Below are 20,911 nucleotides of genomic sequence, written 5' to 3' on the forward strand. Positions count from 1 at the left end.
ATGCCTGTGGCCCATCCCTGCCTCCAGCAAGCTCTGAGGTTGGAGCCCAGGTTGCTGCACCCTGCTGCTGCTTGCCACAGCACTTACACCATGCTCAGGGAGAGACCCAGCACAAACCACCACCACTGGCCAAGGAAGAAAGAAAATGACAGTAGTTTTGCTACACAGCTGGGATCAGTGGCAGCCCTTGCTTTGCAGAGAGCACTTGACTCTGTAGCACAGCATCTGCATCTGATGCACATCCCCGTCTTCTCTCAATGCAACCTGCTGCAGTGTCCCTTCTGCACTACACACCCAGGAGCTATCCTCAGCTCCTGCTTTGAAACCCAGGCATTAAAAAATAATTACTTGCTTAATCCACGAGGGAATTTCTTCCTGCTTTTATGCATTTATTTAGCATAAACACCAGCACATGTTTCCAGAGGAACCCCACGGAGCCACACTCCCTCGTGGCCTTTCTGCAGCTTTTTCCATGTTGTGCAGAATTACAAACCCACCCAGTTCCCAGCTGAGGAATGCACAGGCTCCTCTGCCTGTCCTGGGCGTCCTGCAGCCCCAAACCAGAACCATCACACTGGCCTGGCAGCTGCCCGAGCCACCAGCAGCCACTGCCACAGCCCCGGGACAGACACGTGTCCTCGCAGGAAGAAGCAGGCACAAAATTCTCAGCAGTGACACAAAGGCTTGCTCTAGGGCTCTGCTCTTCCCTTTTTAAAGGCTGCAGTACAAAAATGAGCCAGAATCGAGGATTTTTCCAGCTCTGTGCAACAATTCTTCTCCTTTTCCAATTGCAAACCCTGGAGTGTGACTCCAAAGCCATCCCCGTCCTGTCTGCAGGGTCTCCTCACCCAGCAGCCTAGGCTTTGCTCAGACTCTGTCCATCATCTGATCCACAGGGAGCTGTGACAGCAAAGGCACCTGGCACTGCTGCACATGCTGTTCAAACTTGTGAAAAATCCCCTTCCATGTCAGAGACACCTCCACAAAACTCAGGTTTTTAAAACCATGAAGTCCTGTGTGTGCAGATGCCACAGTCCCAGCCCACAGCCTGCACACAGTGACAGTCACTGATAAAACAGACCTTCATGTGTATAATCATATTGAGAACCTGGCTAGATTGTTGAACAACTCTGAAGCCACACAAACAGTATCCCACAGTAATTTTAATTCAGCTAAAATGTTGTTGAGTACTTCTGTTGTATCTTTGGGCTTCTGACAGCCATGTCCAGCCTCCAGCCGATCTCATCACAACACATTTTTCTGCCTGTTGGCAGACAAGTTGGCCATTTATCCCACAGTTCCTTAGCAAAAAGCAAAAGCAAGGCACTGCTGGAACTCAGCAAGAGCCCCAAGGGTACCATCCACAGGCTGGACCTCCTGCTCTGCATGGCAGGGACATGGAATCACAGAATCATTTTGGTTGGAAAAGACCTTTAAGATCATCAAGTCCAACTGTTAACCCAGCACTGCCAAGGGCACTGCTAACCCCTGTCCCTCAGCACCACATCTGCACAGCTCTGAAATCCCTCCAGGGATGGTGACTCCACCACTGTCCTGAGCAGCCTGTGCCAGGGCCTGACAATCCTTTCTGGGGAGAAATTGTTCCTAATATCCAACGTAACATCTCACTGCAGCCCCTCCAGAGAATAAGACATCAGAAAAGCCACTGGCGTGGTTGACCTGGTGAGAAATAAGCCCAAACATGAAAAAGACTCCAGATCTCTTATGCCTGCTGCATCTTAAGTGGGGAGAAGAGAAAGAAAAGCCACACACAAAGCAAGTGAAACCAGACAGTTCTGTGCCCCATCCATTGCCCCTCTCCTTCCCCCCACACTGCACCCTGGGCCCTGGGTCTCATCTCATCAGGGCTCCCCACCACCCACCTACAGTCCCACTCCCATCAGGGAAGAGACCACAGAGCATTGCAAGGAAAAAAAAAAAAAAAAAAAAAAGAGAAAGAAAAAAAGTTAAAGGAAAATCTGGTCTGTTTTTCAAGGAAAGGAAAAAAAAAAGCTTAACAACAAAAGAAATGACACTTTCTAACCCTTCCGTCACCCTGCTGCATAAAAGCCAAAGCAAACCGACTCGCTACAAAGGAAATGCTGTTTTCCAGAAATCTCTGACAAGAAAAAAGATCATTTTCCAGACTTTCCCATCTCCCCCTGAGAGCACGTTGCTGCCTGAAACCTCCTCCAGGGTGAAAACACAAAGCTGGGCACGAGCAGACTCACCACAGAAGAAGCTGTTCATCCTGGCTGTGCTCATTGGAAACCATGGATTAAATGCAGAAAAAAAATCTCAGCGTGACCACCGGCCGCCTTGGTCGCCCACCTTGGCCAGCCTGGGACCATCCACGGGAGGTGAGAGCACTCCCAGCCAAAGACCTTCCCACGGGCAGTCAGCTCTTGATTTTTCCATGCAGATGTACTGTACAGAGCTAATTAACCCTGCCCTCATTAACCCTGCCCACCCAGGCAGCCGTCTCACTCCTGGCAGCCAGAGCACACACGCTCGCAGCCCAACTGTTTGCAGCTCTCTCTAAGCCCTGCCCGAGTGCTGGGACCAGCTCACTGCCCCCAGAGCAGGGACACCAAGGTGGCTGCAGCCAGGTGGCCACGGGATGCCCATCCCAACCAGATGAGCTGCAGCTTTCAATTGCAACCAGGAAGATCAAGCACTGAGATCATGCTCAACAGCAAAATCCCTGCAGAGCTGTGTTTTGCTGGCACCAGGCTCAGGGAGCAGGACCTAGTGGGAAGGAGGAGAGTGATGGAGACCACCAAGACCCCTCTTCCCATCCCACCAGACCTTGACCAAACCACTGACCATGGACCTCAGCTGAGGTCAGCTGTTTGGAACGAGCTGCAAAGGATACAACCTTCCCCATGCTCAGGAGATGGGACGGCTTGGAAAACTGGAAGCAAAGATGAATCCATCATACATTTCCCAGTCCCTCAGATACCAATGAGGATTAAAAGCTCTGGAAGAAGATGGTTCAAGACCAAGAGCATCTACTCTCCAATATATCTAAACTTAATTGCCTCATTTTCTTCAGCTTCATGGTCTGTGCTCAATGCACTGGAGCTTGGCCTTGCTCTAGGACTGCTCCTTCCCTCCAGGCAACCAGGACTTGCCTCCTCTCTCCAGGCAGACCAAAGCTGAGGGAAACAGCAGGACAAAGTGAGAAGCTCTGGTTGACATGGGATCAGCCTCTGTAATGAAAAGCACGTTCTCCACGTGAACCTCCCCGAGTCGGTGCTTTTGGAACAAACAGTTCACACAATGAGATGGAGATGCTCTGGGCTGAGTAGGACCTGGCAGGGGACATCTGGGTCCAAAGGGCAGCAAGGCACAGTTGAGAGGAGCAGGCTGGTAAATCTATCCATGAGCAAACCTCAGCAAGGAGTGAGGTGAAAACACCTGCAGACGTGAGAGCAAGGGCAGGCGGCTGCCAGCAGCATCTCCTCACAGGTGAGGAGTTGTCCCAGGGGCCATCCAAGCTACCAGCGACCATCTGTAACATCTCCACCAATGCAGGAGAAGTCAAAAGCCTCTTCCAAATGTCATCTCAGGTCCCAGGCATGCAGGGAAGTGCCAGGCTCCAGCGACAGCCACGTTCCAACCAAGGGGCCGCAGCTGCCTGGTGCAGCTCGCAACACACACCCCACTCACGCTGCTCAGGGAGCACACGAGGCTGATTGACGTAGCATGGGAATGAAATCCCTGAACTGAAAAGGGCTGATCCTCTTGGGACTGAAAGCAAGTGCCCTCCTTGCAAAGAGAGAATTGCTGGAAGCCAGCACTGGATTTAGCTCACCCAGCCCTCAGCTTCCTTCCTCACACCCCAGTAGGTAAGACACAAGAGGCCAGCACCAGAGGTAGGACACCAACCCAAGGACCACTGTGGTGACTTCTGCCTTCTCCAAAGTTCTTCTCCAAACCCAGCACCCTCCAGATAGGTTGCAGTGGTGATGAAAGCACAGCCAAGGAGCCCATAATCATCACAAAAACATGGAGGTCAAAGTGAAACCTTGGGAGAAGGGTGCAACCAGATAGCACAGACCTGAGGTTTATGGAGGTCACCCAAGCCAAGCAGGAGTCTGTGACCCTTCCACTTACTTTTTTTTTTCCTCTCTCCCCGTGGGATGGAGACAGTGTTGGGGCTGCAGACCAAGCTCAAGGCCTCCTTTCCTTTACAGACCTAACAGCAGCGGCTGGAGAGAGCGGGCTGAGGGGCTTTTGGAGAAGTAGTTTTTAAGGCTGTCACAGTTTTGCTAAGAGACAAAGGAACATTTAAAAAAAACATAGAAGTCTCCTTGCCAGGAATGTGGGGAATGTCAGGGAATATTACAAAACAGGATGCAAAAGCTGCCCTCAAGCATTATTATAGACTCTTATGCTGGCCTGACAGTCAAGATGCTGAATCCCAGTGGAAGACAAACCATGCATCCACCCAGGGAACAGCAGGCTCAGCTCACCTGGCTCAGTCCCACCTGCCTGTCTGCCACCAGGGCAGCCAGCCCAGCCACGCTTGTGGGCAGCCCTGCGTCCCTTCCCACATACACACTGACCTATAGCCCAGACACAGTCTAAAGAGTGGCCTTTCTGTGTCATGTGGCATGTTCTGAGGAGCTGAAGCAAGCAAAGCCTTAAGGGAACATGGCCAAAGAGCCATTACAGCAGAGGGAGGACCTGGGAAGCTACAGACGGTGGACGGTTCCATAGCTAAAGGATCATCCTGAATCCCAGACCTTTACTGTAAGCAATAGGAAGCACTTCTGAGAGATGGTTAAAACTACTCTCTCCTTCAGTTTTATGAATCAACCAGGTACTTCCCGGCCTTCCGAGGGATTTACAGGCACATGAGCTCACACCCCCAGCTATTCCGGCCCAAGGGAAGTGATGACGCCAAATGCATCCGAGTGGCTCCGGTGGCTGTGGACAGCCAGGCTGGAGGCAGAGGAAGCCATTCCCAGGGTTAGGCCAAGGAGAAGTTCATGGGGTAGAAGACAGCAGGAAGCCCTAATTCAACACGCCAACCATTTGCAGTAGCAGCATTAGAGAACAGAGGCCAGTTACCGGCAAAGCAGCGCCTTTTGGCAGGAACGGGCATGTTTTTTCCAGCTTTCACGTGAAAGCCCCTCTGACAGTGAAGATTTGTTGCAGCAAGATGTCCTCGGGGTTTTCTTGCCCAGCAGAGTATTGCCCCAGCAGCACAAAGGTCCGGCTTGTGCTCACAGCCAGACACAGCAAGGAGGAGCCTGACGCTCAGGGGAGACAAATTCCCCTCCCAGTAAGGGGGTCACTCAGGGGGACTGGGCTGATGGAGGCTCCAGCCCATGTCCAGTGCCTTCCAGGGGTTATGCTAGGAAAACTCTGCCCTAAAGGCAGTCACACTGGAACATCCACCTGCAATTACAGACGGAGGAGACACTCCAAGAAGACCCCTGCTTCAGTGGCCACACATAGTGGTGAAGCCCCACTCGGCCCATCCTTTTGGGGCAGGAGTACCAAAGCTGTTCCAGTGCTCGCTCAGGTCTTCTGGGCTTGTGGAAACCACGCAGGACGAGCCCTCTGCAGGGCTTGAAGCCCACATGCCCACGTGTGGCAGGGTTGAGGGACCTCAGCAGCATTGTCCCCACACCCCAGAGGGGCTGCCTGCTCTTGGAGCCCCCAGGTCCCCTCAGTCCCACACTGCTTTGCACAGCAGCATTTAGGCATGTAAAGGTCCCCAGCAGTCATCTTTGTGTCTTTCAGAACAACATTTTAAAGTGTCTGTATCTTCCCAAGCAAACATTACTTCTCAGTGTCCCTAGAGTGCGGCAATTCTCCTGTTGGCTTTTCTGAGGAAAACTTTGCCTCAGAAAACTTCTACCTTTGAGCTGAAGGCCAACGTCATTTGTGGTAAATCAATCAGCTCACATCCTCCTAGAACTCATCCGTGTCTATGTTTATGAGTCACTAATTTTTGACTCGCACGTGGATGTTTTCTGAAGGGACTCCAAGCAATTAATTAACACATGGCATCCACAAGTGGTTAGAAAATCAAGTGCTGACCTGCTTTGAAATGGCATGAATGACAGCCCCCATGCCCTGGCACAACTTCTGCTCGAGAAGTGGTTTGTACCCCCAGAGTGCAGGTAACACCCCCAGGGGTAGCAGCTGGAAAGCAGCCAGTACTGCCAACACAGCCCAGGACCTCTGTGTTCACAGAGTCATGGAGTGGTCAGGGCTGGAAGGGACCTCTGAAGATCATCTATTCCAACCCCCCTGCTAGAGGAGGGTCACCTACAGCAGATCCCACAGGAACACATTCAGAAGGGTCTGGAATGTCTCCAGAGAAGGAGACTCCACAACCTCTCTGGGCAGCCTGTCCCAGGCTCTGTTACTCTCAGAGTAAAGACGTTTTTCCCTTATGTTTAACTTGACCCTCCTGTGCTCCATCTTGTGCCCATTGCCCCTTGATCTGTCACAGGACACTGTGGAAAAGAGTCTGGTCCCACTCTCCTGATACCCCCTGTAGATATTAATAGATATTTATGAGACCCCCCCTCAGTCTCCTCTCCTCCAGGCTGAACAGCCCCAGCTCTCTCAGCCTTTCCTCATGGGGCAGATCGGTTAATTTGCAATAACGAGGCTTCAGGTCCCATGAGGCAGGACCCTGGGAAGGGCTGGCCCTGCCAAGATATTCTTAATTCACCATGTTTTCCTCCTCTCTATGGAGACTGAAGATAAGATGTCAGAGAACCTTATCAAACACCAATCGCTGAGACTTCTGACCCCCTCATCTACCTTCTCTGAGGGCTGGAGCCCGAGAAGCAGAGAAGGTGAGGACCGACCCAGCACCTCAAAGGGAGAGACACCAGCCCAAAGCAGAGCCCTGCGGGAAGGGGCAGAGGTGGGGGCTGGTGCTGCAGAGCCAGGGGCTGGGGCAGGGTTTGCACAGCCCAGAAGGGGCAGGAAGGAAAAGCGTCAAGCGGCGCCGCTGCTGCCAAGTGCTCCGCGCTGCTTCCGGCAGCCGCGCTGCACAACCTCATCGACGGGCAAACACCTGCGGCCCCACGTCCCCTGACGAGTGCTCACAAAAACACCCTCCATTCATGCAAAAGTAAAAGGTAAATAACGAATTAATTGTCCAAAATCACCGCTCCTCAGGCAAAGCCACGGAGGAGGAGAGCGGGCGCAGGGAGCAGGGCTGGCGGGGCCCCCGGGACGACGTGACCCCAGCGTGGGTTCCTGCAGCAGAGGAAGAGCTCCAGGCACACCCAGCACCTCTCGGAACAGGCTCTGCCCGCAGAGAAAGGCAATCCACCCAAAATTCCCCTCCAGCCAAGTCCCAGCCTGTCGACCCGCCCCACTGCCCAGAATCCAGAGCCACGTGCTGCCTTCCAAGGTCACAGCTCGGAGCGTCTGTGTCCTGGGGCATGAAAGCTTCGGCTCCCCAGCCAGCTCTGACTGTCTTCTTTCCTGACCACTTCTTTGACCCCATGCTACATGTCCTGCACCACCACAAGGACCTCTCCCAGCATCTGGGGACCAATCAGGGAGGACAGGACAAGGGATAACGTGGGCACCTTGCTCACCTCTTCTAACTTGCATACCAGAGCAGCTGCAGGGCAAGGATGTGGTCATGCCTGGTGGAACACATGCAAGGGGACTCCCAGTTACGACACAGCTTCATCTCTGTGTCCTCATGCTGGTGAGGAACCCTGAGAAGAGCAGCAGTGGAGCAGAGGACCATGCAGACCAGGATTCACCCATGAGCATGGCTGAGAGCCCTCAGCCAGGGAGGAGCACCAGACCAGGACCTGCAGCTCTTCTTACCCAAAAGCTCTCCCAGGGCTCTGTGCCATGGTGCCCCCAAGGCCTCAGCAGCTCACAGAGAAACCTGATGATCCTGGGGTGAGACCTTGGCTGCCAGACACGCAGGGCACCATGCCACCCCACACCAGGGAGTCTACAATGGGAAGGAAGAGAAGGCACGAGTGTCCTGCTTGGGGGACCATGTCTTGCATCTCCTCTGAAAAGCAGAACTAAGAGCATACCTTAGAGAATTAACAAACCCAACAGTGCAGGTTTGTTTTCATGATGGGGGTCTTGAAGGACAGCAATTGTGACCACACCAGCAGAGAGGAGGGGCTGTCCCCTCCCTGCCCCAGCAGCCACATCTGTGCTGCAAAGTGGGACTTACAGCTTTTCACCATCAAAACACTGATGCCACCCACCACCCCCAGTTCAGCAGCACAACGGGAAGTAGGCCCAGCCACATGTTCCACCAACAAACCCATCAGGCATATCTGCAGCAGCTACACAAGAAGCTGCTTGCTATTTTCTTCAGGCCCATTTCCTCTTTAACCATCCAATGGGAAAAAGCAAGGCACAATTTTCTGCTGTCTGGATCAAACATTTAAAGCCAGGGCTAACTGGCAGCTGGCATTTTTCCAGTTACCAAAGGGACAGATTTGGTGTCTCTGCAGCTTGCACGGCTACAAAGCTGGCTGCGAGTCCTCTGCAGGGTTTCAGCCAGAGAAACTTAAGAGATGCAAAACCCAAGGGGAAAAGAGGCCAGGGCACAAATACAGCCAAAGGCAATTCCTTTGGACTCGGAAGCAGGGAAGGGTTTGGCATTCCTTGTGCTGCCTCAGATGAAGCAGTTCTGCTGGATGATGGGTCCCCATGCAGCACATGTTCTGAGGGCTTTTCTTACTCCACCTCCTCTGTGGCAGGGAACTCTGTGGGCTTGATGCCTTTCCAGCAAACACAGCCTCAGCTCTCTGCCTCCCAGTGAGAGCAAAACACCTTTAAACACAATCAACTCCACTCTTCCCAATGCTTTCCTTGTCATGTTTGGCAGGAATACCCTGCACCAGTGCAAGGAACACCCGCAGGTGCCAGCAGGAGCCCTGGCCGGGCTTCCCACCAGCCTGCAGCAACCCCAGGTTGTCACCAGCAGCCCCCACCAGCAGGCACCAAGGGTGCACCTCCAAACCCCCCCTCTCTGCAGTGCCTACAAAAGATTGGAAAATTATGCAGCTTCTTTTTTTTGCTGGGAATGATGCTCATCACACCAGCACCACCAGAAGGTATTTACCCTCTCTGCCCTGCGTCCTTCCTCTCTTACAATCCAGGCGTCACCCATCAGGCCAGTGGCCATCTCTGTACATGGCCCAGCACAAGGTGACTCCCGTTTGCAACAGGAATTTGAAACTGCTGCATTTTGGAACTGCTCTCTGTGCCATGTCCCATCCCTATGTCACCAGTGGGCAGCTGGACACTGGCCCTGCCATTGGAATCCCGCTCAAATATTTGGGATCCCACAGGTAAATAACATCAAGGTGGATATTCAGAGCGTACATCTGGGGCGTGTTCCAGCAGAAGTGGCCCAGAAGTTCCAGCACCAACTGGTCCCTCCAGAGTCTTGTTGGAAGAGTGGACATGTACTGTGAAATGGGTACATCCCTGGCTGCAGCAGTGGCCAACTACAGACGTGCTGTCCTGTTAACCCCACCAAAGAGGCAGCCCTCAGATGGTTTTGGAGGCTGTCTACAGAATAACAGCATTCCTGCTTCAGCCTTTTGACACCACCCTATGGCCAGCAGCATCTTGGGGCTGGGACCCCCACTCCTGGGGTTGCCAGATCTGAGCGATGCAACCAGTGGCCCCAGCAGAGACGGGGCCAGGAGCCAAGGAGGAACAATAGAAACCATTTACAGAGCAGGAAGCTGCATCTGCTGGATGAAACGCTATCTTCAAACAAGATGTGTTTGGATAACTCCAGTTTCATAACTCGCCTCTTCCGATGTTAGGAAATCACAGTAATAAAAAGAAAACAAAATAGGGAGAAGAAACTTGGCATGGGGAACAATGGCAGAATTGCCTGAAAAGGGGCACTGCCTTGGAGGGGAACACAGCCACCACCTCCTGCCCAGGGCAGCGGGTACTTTGCATGAGAATTCAGGTCTGACCCAATATCAAGGGGAAAAGAGTGAAATCTGCACTAAAGCCATCAAGAACACAGTAAATTTTGACAATCTTACATACTACCCTGTCTGCTTGATTGTTTTTATCGGAAATCAAAGCCATCTTGGGGGAGGGAACAGAATTAGACAGAGGTCAGATTTTGGGGTCCAGCAGCACTTGTCTTGCAGGTAATGGAAGGGTGGGCAGAGATGGCAAGTCACCTTTTCTTGGCACTGACCACTCCTTGGGCAAAGACAGACAGCTGCTTTCTGGTGTTAGCAGTGCTGAATGATGCTGAAGATAAACCTGCCTGCTCCTTAAATTCCTAATGTTGACCTTATGGACGTTAGGGAGGAATGTAACAGTGCCCCCGTAGATCACTACTGAGAAGCAATGAGAGGGGAGACACATGATCTCCTCAGCTCCAAACCCATGGCAGCTGCTCTCTGATCCTCTTTGCTCTCACCCATCCATGCAAATGAGTGTCTTGGGTCCCCAACAGCCACACTCACCACCCCAGCCGTGGTCAGGACAGGGGGGACGCTGCTCCAACAGCCACTGGCCCCGCAGCCACCGCTCCCACAGCTGCCACCTCAGACAATTTGGGACAAGGAGCCAAAAGCTGAGGTCACTCGGCTCATGCTGCCGGACCCTCCCCAGCACCCACCTCCTCTCCCCACCCTCCCCAGTCCAAATATAAACTTGCTTACAGGAAATGCCTTAAAGAAAAGGCACCTCCCTGAGTCCTGAAGAATGCCCAGAAAATAAACTGTCTCTGGACATGAAGGAAATGGCTTTTAAAAAAATAAATAAATAAATAAAATCACAGTGCAAAGCAGCTTTAACCCTTTCAGTCCCTGCTGCAAATCCAGCCACCCACGTGCCTCAGGCTCTGGAAAGTTTCCAGGTGCCTGTGGTCCGGATGGGTGATGTGACAGGAGCCTCCTGCCAGGTGTCTGTCCCTGTGTCTCTGCAGCATCACCAGGTCTTGAGCAAAAATGGCCTGAAACCCTCAATCAAAATACAAACTGCCTTTCTGGCACGGAAAGCACTGGACCCTCAAAACAGGTTTCTAGGCTGGGACTCCCACTCCTAACCTTGCACAGCCACAGGCTCTATTCCCACAGCACAGGAGCTCACCCAGCTCTTCCCATTGCTGGCAGTCCTGCAAGGCCCCACGCAGCCAGGCAGGCTGGGGGCTGCACCTGCATCACCCCCTCCCGACCCTGGCCCCTTCCCCAGGAGTCCCCATGGGGTGCATCATCCCTCCCCACCCACGAGGCTCCCTGAGGAGGCTGTTGAGCCATTCTGCAGTTGGAAATGCAGTTCCCAAGCATCCCACCTTGGAAGCTGCCCTTAGAAAGAAGCAATGAGAATGGCAAAGATGCACGTCCTGGTCCAGCCTGCAATCCCCCAGGAATACCAGCCCTGGGAATGCCAACCCCAGCTTCCACCCTGAGCAGATAGCATCTGCTCTGGCCAGGCAAAGCCAGATACAAATAGAAATAGGAAATACAAATGCTGGATTCAATACCAACATCTCTACACAAAATCGAAGAAAGAAGAAAGGGAAACAGGAGGAATCCAAGAAATCCAGGGGACAGAGAGGCAGCTGTCTCAAAAGAGCAGGCACAGGCATCCCAGGGATGCTGGAGAGGAAAGGTAGCTGGGCAGGACCAAGAAATACAACTTGGTGGCATGATCTGCTGGTGTCTCTGAGCATTCCCAGGTCACAATCTACAGAGAAGACAATTCTGTTATCCCTCTTCCACAGTGGGGAAAGCCGAGGCAAAGCCTCTTCTGAAGCTGAGTCCAGAACAAAGCCGAGAGCTCAGCACAGCTCCCTGCATCCACAAAATCCTTTCCTTGTCACCAGACCACAACGCCTCCCTGAATGTGCCCCTTAAAAAATGTATACTCAGGGCTTTACATCCCAGATGCACAAAGTAGTTTGATACAATTCAGCTGCTGCTGCAAAATGCCTAAAATGCTTGTTACTATTTTTGTTTTTTTTTTCTTGTCTTGAACAGCAGCAGCCCTGGAAAAGTCATGGTGCAGAGGTGTGTGCAGGCCCTGGGCGTGGGAAAGGAAAGCAGCAGGATCAGCTTCCACTTGGCTGGAGAGCAAGTGTCCATCCGGAGCACAAGTTGAGGGTTCAGCAGGAGATCACGCCTGTCTCCTGAGAAGATAAATTATTTCTACTCATTCTGTGCTTTTTTGCCTCATCTGTTGAGGTACCTGGTGGGAACAGCCCTGATCCCTGCAGGAGGAGAGCCTGGATGGGCTCGTAGTTATCCTGGAGAGCAGCAGCAAGTGCTTTGGAGAGCTCTGCAAAAAGAGGACACTTCTGCAGCAGTGCAAAGGCTTAGGGTTCTCCCTCTGGCTCTGCTGGGAAAAGCTGTGCAAGGAAATCCAGTGACTGAGTCAGCATTTTGGCATCTCAGGCCTCTGGAGATGCCCACGTGGAAGGCTGTAAGGAAGAGCAACCCCTGCAGCAGACCCAGCAGATGTCCCGTTGGGCTGGCGATGGCTGTTGTGTGGGTGGACACCCCCAGCAGTGGTGGGGGGGCACCGAGGGACGTGCTGGGAGCACAGTCCTGGCCAGGAGAACTGAGGAGCCCTGGGTGCTCCCACCACTGCACTGTGCCTGCTACACGAGGCACTGGGAGAGTAAAAGCACTTCTACAGTTCCGCCCCACGCAGAACTCCCAGCAGATGCACCAGCACCCTCCTCTGCCACTGCCAGACAGCAGGGTCCTGCCCAACAGGGACTAATGAGGCTGTGCAAAGGTTCCCTGTTCCAAATGAGCAACAAAAGATCAAAATCAGAACCAACAAAGATAAAAATATTTGGAGATGGATGCAAGGATGCTGAATGAAAAAGAAAAAGGAGGGGACAAATGGCTGCTGAGGTTTTTTGTGGCAGGTGGCAGGTACTGACCCATCTGCTCCTGGTCACAGTCTCAGGCACACTAAGTCCTTCAGGCCTTGTTATCTTCTTTTTTTCCCAGAAGCCCATTATTTGTAGCTGGGGGAGAACTACTACTCCCTAAGTTCTTGCTACTTCTGATGCACCACCACAGCCCCCAGGGCTCTGTCCCAGGAGAATCCCACAGGCACAGACCATGGCCAACCCCAGCCCTTGAGGCTGCTGCATGTTGATGGCTCATGCTGGTGGCTCTCAGCAGGGACAGACTCCCCAGCAAGTTTGCTGGGAAGGGGAACAGAAGCCATGGGGCAATTCCCTGCCTGGGAAAAAGAAACTGGAAGGTCAGCCCTGACCACCCAGACGTCCTGCTCCCTGCCCAACGACACTGATGAAATGAGGTCAAGTGCACTCTGAGTCAGGGCTGTCACCATCCTGCAGCCTCGTGACACCTCTGCCCACCACTGCCCGTGGCCATTTCCAGTTTCACAGGGAGCAGCAGAGGGAATTGACCCCCAACCACCCTTCACCAGCCCCCCCTAACCAAACCTCTTCCCCTGCAGCAAAGCTTCCTCCTCCTCAGTCCTAGGGAGGGGTTTAATTCCTTTTTTCTTTAAATGTTCTTTCTTGTCCTCTCTGCCTGCACACTCAGCCTCAGCCCAGGCTAAGCTGCAGCTGCCAGCCCACCCTGCAGCCCCTGGTGGGAAGGCAAGAGATGGAAGGGGGGCAAGTCCTTCTGTTCTCATTTGCAGAGAAACAAGGGGAGAGTGGGACTTCTCTGTGCCACCCAAGACAAAAGGACATTCAGAAACCAAACTGGTGCCCTTGACAGCACCAAAAATATTCTTGTCAAACTCATGGGGGGGACAAGGGGAGGAAAAAAACAGACAGGGAGAATAAAAACCCCACCATGTGGGGTTTCAAACCCCACCTTTGAAAATACCATGTACTTGAGCATCACTGCAGGTCAGAAGTTCCATCTCCTGCTGCCCCGCAGCACAGCCCTGCACGGGCAGCACAGGCAGCCCAGAGCCCTTAATTAGTGGTGTTAATCACTTGTGCTCCAGAAAGCTCTGAAGACGAGCATCAGAGCCTGATCCCAAAGGGCACAGGCCCAGCACTGCATGTTGCAGTCAGATGCTTTTCTCCCCAGAGAGAGAGCAGGAAATCCCCAACACACCCAGGCTCCGGCATGGGGACTCTTGGGCCGTCCCGGAGGAGCTGCCAAGCTCCTGCTCCCAGTTAAGCAATGGGAGGCCCAAGCCCTGGCTGCAGGGTCCATGGAAATCCAGATGTTCACCCCTGGACATGCATCCCATGCACACAAATGTGACAACAAACCACAGCCTGGCCCCATCACAGCAGCAATCAGACCAGAACATCTCAGTGGAACCTGTGAGACAGACACAGGAAGCCACAGTAGGTGCCAGAATTACAGACTGGTTGAGGTAGGGAGGGACCTCTGGAAGTCCTCTGGTCCAACCTCCCTGCTCAAGCAGGGCTACCTAGAGTCAGTTGTCAGGACCCTGTCCAGATGTTTTTTTGGTATTTCCAAGGAAGCCAACTCCACAACCTCCCTGGGTAACCTGTTCCCGTGCTTAGTCATCCTTATGGTAAAACATGCATCTCCTGATGTTCAGATGAAAACTCCCATGTTGCCATTTGTGCCCATTGATTCTGGTCCTTTTATCCACTTGCCCTTCTATTTTCCCATGCTTGCTCCCACCCAAACATCCTTGATCCCTCCCTTTCCCCACCTTTGACTCCTTTCCTAAACATCCCATGCTCAGTGCAACTCCAAACTGTTTTCTCTTGCATCCCACAGTGTCCCACTCCCTGCAGACAGCAGCCCCCTCAGTCTCTAAGAAAGCTCTCCTGGTGATTTGGTGGGTTTCACACCTGCACAATGTTGTGACAGTGGAGCTGGGCCAAGGGACAGCACAGGGAACCCAAGTTGGACATGTGCCTCCGTGCAGTGGGATACGAAACAGCCAGACCCCACAGGGAAGGTCCCCCAGGCCTCTGCACTTGTTTGTGCCCGTTCCCAGGGCCGGCTGTTAACGTTTGCTCTGCCTGTCACTGGCACTGGGTGACAGGTGCCCTCTTCTGATAAGGGATCCTTCCACCAGCTCGACAAACCCACAGGGAGCCTGGTGATTATTAACCCCACAGCAGAGGGGACAACAGGAGACAGCCAGACACTGCTGGGGTGGCAAAGCTGAGCAGCTGGGGTGGGGGATGGACAGCCCAGCATCCCATGGGAGCGGTGTCCCATGGGCTCAGGGTGGGCATCCAGAGGGAGCATTGGGCAGGGGAAGGATGAGCACAGAGCAGGGCAGAGCAAGGCGAGCACAGCTCCACATACAGTCCCTTCCGTGGAACCCTGCAAATAATGCACCAAACTAATGAAAAGACAAACCAGGACAATGAAAACCAGTCAGCGCATCACTTCCTACACCTAAAAACTAATTCCTTGCTGGAAATGTAGGGGAAAAAAATCCTGTCTCTTTAAATTTCCATGCCCGGCCCCGGCAGCATGGAAAAGTTAATATAATTATCCGGAGGTGACTTTCAGAAAGGCTCACACAAGGAGGGTTATTGTGGCTCAATCATTAACAGGGCAGCAGACCCCCGGCCTTGCTGGAATGTGGCCGCGCTCGGGCACCACTGCTGCTGGTCCTCTCCAGAGCACGTGGGAGCTCGGCATAAAGGCTCGTGGACGCTCCTTTGCCCTGGCCACCAGCCCCAGTCAGGCTCCAGCCACTTTCCAGCACGGCTGAATCCAACCCAACGCCTCCTGCGTGCTTCCCGTGGGGCTGGAAGAGCAGGCGGGGGAAGGAAAGCTGGGCAGGGAGGAGACCTGGCTCCCTCACAGACATCCCTGATGCCACACGTGCCGCAGCTCCCACCTCAGCTCACGCTGGGCAGCGCCCATGGTTTGGGGGCAGGACAGTGACGGGCACAGGGTGGGATGGGAGGCCTAGCAAGAGCAATGGCATCCCAACGTTTGCAGCCCACAGCCTGTCCTTGGAAGCCTGTCACACAAACCCCACCCAGCTTGCATCCTGGGGGCTCTGGCAACACGTTTTACCAAGCCTGGCAAGCAGAGGGATGGAGCCACGACACCATTACCAGGCTGGCAGGGATGGCAGGAGATACCCGTGCTGTCCGAGGCACCTCTGGGACGGGATGATGAGCCCTGGAGTGGGGCAGGGGTCCCACAGGACCCTCCGCAGCTCCCCAGGCAGCCGGGGCCGCAGCGACTGCGCCGGAGGCATTTCCTGCCTCAGCAGCCTCGGACGTGGAGGATCAAACTCCCACGTCCATCTGAATGCAGAAAAGCCTTTCCCAAAGCATGCCGAGTGCAGAGGCGAGCCTGCAAGCCCCCGAACGGGCACCCTGTCTCAGGCTCTTGAAGGAATGCCCACTCTGAGGAAGTAGACTCAGTTCTCCTCCCTGCTGGGGGATTATTTACCCTGTTCCCCACAGAGCGAAGCCAGGGCCGTGCCTGGCTCCCAGCAGCTCCACCACAGCACAGAAGGGCCAAGGAACCTGCCCTCTGCACCATCCACAGCACCTGCAGGGCTCGGGGCCAGCCAGCTCCTCAGCTTGTTCCTCCCCTGCAAAGTCACACAGCAACCCCTGCTATGCCCTCAGGGAAAGGGCAACCTTTCTTTCCCCTCTTCTATTTCAATTGACTTTGAGAACCTTCAAATCTTTTTGAAATTAGTACAAAAACCAAGGGGAAGTACTGCAGTGCCCTGAGGCACAACCATACTTTGTTCTCTTACGAAAGTGAACTGCTGGCAGCCTGTCCCATGCATATATACTCAGGTCTGGACATTTGAGGCAGAGCAGAGAAGGAATGCTTAACAGAAGCACGATTTGATTTATTCAGTCAGTCTTTTATTAGAACAGTATTTCTCAAAGGAAGTCCAAGTACGTTAAGTGAATGTGAGCACCTCCTCAGAAGCCAGGTTTGACACCTGCTCCCCACAGGGACTTGATGCTTTGTCACACAAGGAAATTATTGACGAGCTTTTGGCATAAGAGGGGGAGCTAAATTTTTCCCTACAGGAAGGGAGAGTAGTGGCTGAGGGGGTCTGAGCTGGGCTGGGCTCGCAGTGAGAGGAGCAGACCTCGAGTGCAGGGAGCAGCCAGGGGCACCAGTGCCACCTCTCACAACTGGGCTTCAGTTAGAATGTAAACAGAAAAAAAGCACATTCGTTGATAAGAATTCAAGTATGCACATGGAAAAGAATGCAGACTTTTGCCAAAATTATCACAATATGTGCTCCAACATCCTGGGACTGTATAAGGGTCTTTACACGAGGCAGCTCCTCTGCCCTCTGCACCAAGGAGCTGTTCCAAAACACAAACCACAAAACCAAACACACAAAGAGCTGGTGTTTAAGTCCACCACGATCAAACAGCCCCTGAACAAACAGCCTCTCACCTTGGCAGCACGTTCTGACAGATTATTGCTTGCTCCCAGCCTGACAAACTACGTACACACAGCAAACCCATCCGTTTCTACCAAAGACAGGTCTCCAAAAGGAACAGTCAACTGGAACACGTGCCCACGGTGCCAAAAGCCAGGACAGAGTCCAGCCTCCCCCCAGCTATAGCACAAGGGCCTGATCCGCAGCCTCCTGACGTCAACACGGTTTTTCCATGAACTCACTGGCTCTCTGGATCAATGGGCAAATCTGTGCTTTTCCAGCCACGAATTTAATCATCAGTAATCCCAGCTAGAGGGAGGGATGACGAGGAGCCCTCAGAAAATCCGGGCAGCCCAAAAACTTGTGGCCAGAAGGAGCTGGGCAGCCCAGCCCAACTCGGATGGCAGCAGAGGCCTCTCACCCCACGCGCTGCTGTGACTCAGCCGGGGAATGACCGGGATCCAGGAACAGCTCCAGCATGCCAGGAAATTAATGTGCGGCAGCTCCCAGCTTCTCCTCCTCCTCAGCTACAGCCACCTCGCCCCACACCACGTCTGTCCACACACACACAGACACCCCAACAGCCGATAACCCCCGGGCAGCACCTGCTGCTGCGAGGAGCAGCTCCAGGAAGCAGCTCCGGGGGCAGCGTGGCCGGAGAAGCATCACTGGGAGCCGCGGGCTGCCGGGCGCTATCTTCCAAAAAACGGCCCCTCTTCTCTCCCCAGGCCCCTCACACCCCTCAACCACGGGCGCTCGGGGGGAACCGCAGGTTCCTGATTTACCTTCAGGCTGTGCTGCCCCTCGTCCTAGGGGGAAATGCCGAGTCCCGGCGAGCAGAGGAAGAGGATGCAGGGAGGGTGGGTGGGTGCAGAACCCCCCGCCGCGGGGGGCTGGGGCTGGTGCCAGCCGCGGCTCCGGCTGTTGTCGGTGTGAGAGCGGCAGGTGCGGGGCCGCGGCCGGGGCCCCCGCCAGCTCCGCCCGCTGCTCCCCGGGACCGCCCCGGGACCGCCCGCCCCGGGACCGCCCGCCCCCGGCCCCGGCCCCGCGGCACGACCCGCCGGCCCCGGGGCTGCACCCGGCCAGGGTGGCCCCGGCTCAGCAGCGCCCAGCGCTGCTCCTGGGCAGAAGAACCGAAATGCTGGTCCCCAGCTCCGGGCTGCCGAGGCTGAAGGTCCCGAGGCTGCACCGTGCACGACAAACCGTGGAGAAAACACACGTGTGACAGCCAGCGCGATCCCAGACCCTGCGTCCCGCGGTGCCCCCAGCCCCCCGGTTACCCCCTCTGCTCAGCCCTGTCGCCCTCTATCTGCTTCCAGACTGGCAGCAGCAACTGCAAGGGCTGTTCCTGGCCCTGGCTGTGCTGCCAGCGCACCAGAGCAGGGGCTGGGAGACCCGGGCCAGGGACACCCAACAGCTGCAGCCTCCCCTCCGGGCTGAGCCGCGGGGAGGGTCTCTCAGGCTGTTCACCCCCAAAGACGAGCCCCGAGACAGCGTCTGGACAGATGCCCAGCCATCCCTCACTCAAAACCAAGCAGGTGGGAAACCCGGGGGTGCAAAACACGGCAAGGTGCCAAGAGGAGCAGAGAGGCTGCTCCTGCAGGACTTGTTCCCAGAAAATCCCCTTCACACTGCAGAGCGTTTTCCTGCTCAATAGTTACTTCTCCGACAGCACAGGATGAGGCAGATCCTCCTCACAGCACATACAGGACTCACAACCTGGCTTCTGGATCCCAGAGCTGTGTCACATCAGGTGGGACAAGCCACACAGGGTGAAGAAGACAATGAGGGGTAGGGTCTGGCACAGAGGAACTTAGAGGAAAAAAACTGTTTAAGGTGGACCTGAGAGAGGAACTTGTTTGTAGGAAATGGGAAGCATAGGGGCTGGAGGTTAGGTTAATGGTTGGACTTGAGGATTTCAAAGGTCTTTCCCAACCAGAATGATTCCATGATTCCTGTGAGGTCTGGAAGCACCAGCCTGAGCATGGAAAGAGGAGAGAACAGGCAGAGTGTGAGAGAGAGGTGATGGGACAGTGGGCGAGAGGCTTGATGGCAAACACAGAGCACAGGCACAACGCAAGGAGAGACAGGCAGTGATGTGTTTTGGCAGGACTAGAAAAGCAGGGGAGACCAGATACATTGTAGGGATGCCACAAACCCGCTTTTCTCTTTAAATTACTGGTGGGAGTTGGAGGGTTGCCCAAGCACCATAACATGGGAGGATCAGGGGAAAAAAAACCCAGTACTTTTTTCCATTGTTTTTACAGTCTGAGAGGCTTTTGATGCACATCTCCTTCCTTCCTCCCCAGCCCCAAGCTCCTGACCCTCCTCCCACCAATCCCCAGCTGCCTCAGCTTCTGCTGCAGCCCCTACACCACAGCCCCAGCCTCCGGAGGGAAGGGGTTGTGGGCAACGAGCCTCTCAATGAGGCTGTTGTTGACTTGAAAGTCTTCATACATCTTTGTGTGAGGGAGCCTCTCGCCAGCCAGGGCACACGGGATGGGCAGGGGGGCCAAGGGCTCCTGCAGCTGGAGAACAAGCAGATGCTGCCCACCCCCATGGTCAGCCACAGCAAACAGATCCACACTGGTGGAAATCAGTGGAAGGTCCCTACAACCAGGATGCAGGCTGTGAGTACCCCCACTACAGAGCTGCAGGGGCCAGAAGGGGAATCAGGGTACCAGGAGCCCAGCCCAGCATTCACCCCCAGAAGTATCAACATCCACAGAGCCCTGCTGCCCAGGAGCTGCGGAGGGTGGCAGGAAGGGACAGAGGGGGAGAAAACCTCTGCAAACAGACAACGGGTGCAAAGCACCCCCGGGGATAGCCTGGATGTACATTTCACTCTGGCCACATAGGTGGGAAGAGGATAGAGGCAAAAAGACTTGGCAACATTCCCAACACAGGGAACACAGCCGGGTAAGGGCAAAGCTCACAGTGCTTCATCCTGCCCGAGGCTCGGCTCTTGTCTGGCCCTTTGATGGGTCAGGACACCAGCGCCCAGCAGCCCCGCAGGCACGGTGACAGCCAGCACAAAAACCACTGGGCTGGGAGGATTTCAAGTATTTTCCACTCGTTTCCTCACACAAAGCGGGAACAGAGAGGGTGTGGGGGCAGGCAGAGAGGCAGGAAATCTCCAGGAGACGCTGAGCTATAAACAGGCTGCCAAGAGGGCAGGACCAGAAGCGGCCGGTCCCACACGGACCCGCGGGCGGGGAAAGCCGAGGCTGCGCTGCTGGGAGGAGCTGAAATGGCCTCTTGAGGCTTCCCACAGGCTTCCCCCGTGCCGCCCCATGAATGAGCCGCATTCACGCCCGGAGATATTAATAGTTGCCAGTGTATTGCCGAGGAATGGCGGAGCGCCCGCGGGCTCGTCCCCGCCCGCCCCAACGCCTGCACAAGACACCCAGTGTGCACACGCGTGGGCTTGCACGGGGTGCCTAGCAGAGGGGGTTCGTGCTCCCCGAGGAGCTGCTAAGCAGGGGGACGAGGGTTGGAACAGCCTGGAGCACTCTGCCCTTCCCGAGGAACGGGGGCTGGCAGCTGGAGCAAGTCCTGGGGGGGGGGGCGTTGAAGGTGCCCT

The 20,911-nt window shown here is 54.6% G+C and overlaps 1 protein-coding gene across 3 annotated transcripts in view; it reads right to left on the reverse strand.

The window, feature by feature from the left end:
- STARD8 (StAR related lipid transfer domain containing 8) overlaps positions 1-20,911 on the reverse strand; it is a 59,709-nt gene that overhangs the window by 21,530 nt on the left and 17,268 nt on the right. The window contains exon 1 of one of the 3 annotated variants that reach the window (XM_051630285.1): positions 18,114-18,189. The exons of the other annotated variants lie outside the window; for them this stretch is intronic. The gene's annotated coding sequence lies outside the window, so the exon portion shown is untranslated. Of the gene's footprint in view, positions 1-18,113; positions 18,190-20,911 lie in introns of those variants that run through there. 3 annotated transcript variants of the gene reach the window in all.

Source organism: Apus apus, chromosome 12, assembly GCF_020740795.1.
Source record: "Apus apus isolate bApuApu2 chromosome 12, bApuApu2.pri.cur, whole genome shotgun sequence".
Lineage (NCBI taxonomy): Eukaryota > Metazoa > Chordata > Aves > Apodiformes > Apodidae > Apus > Apus apus.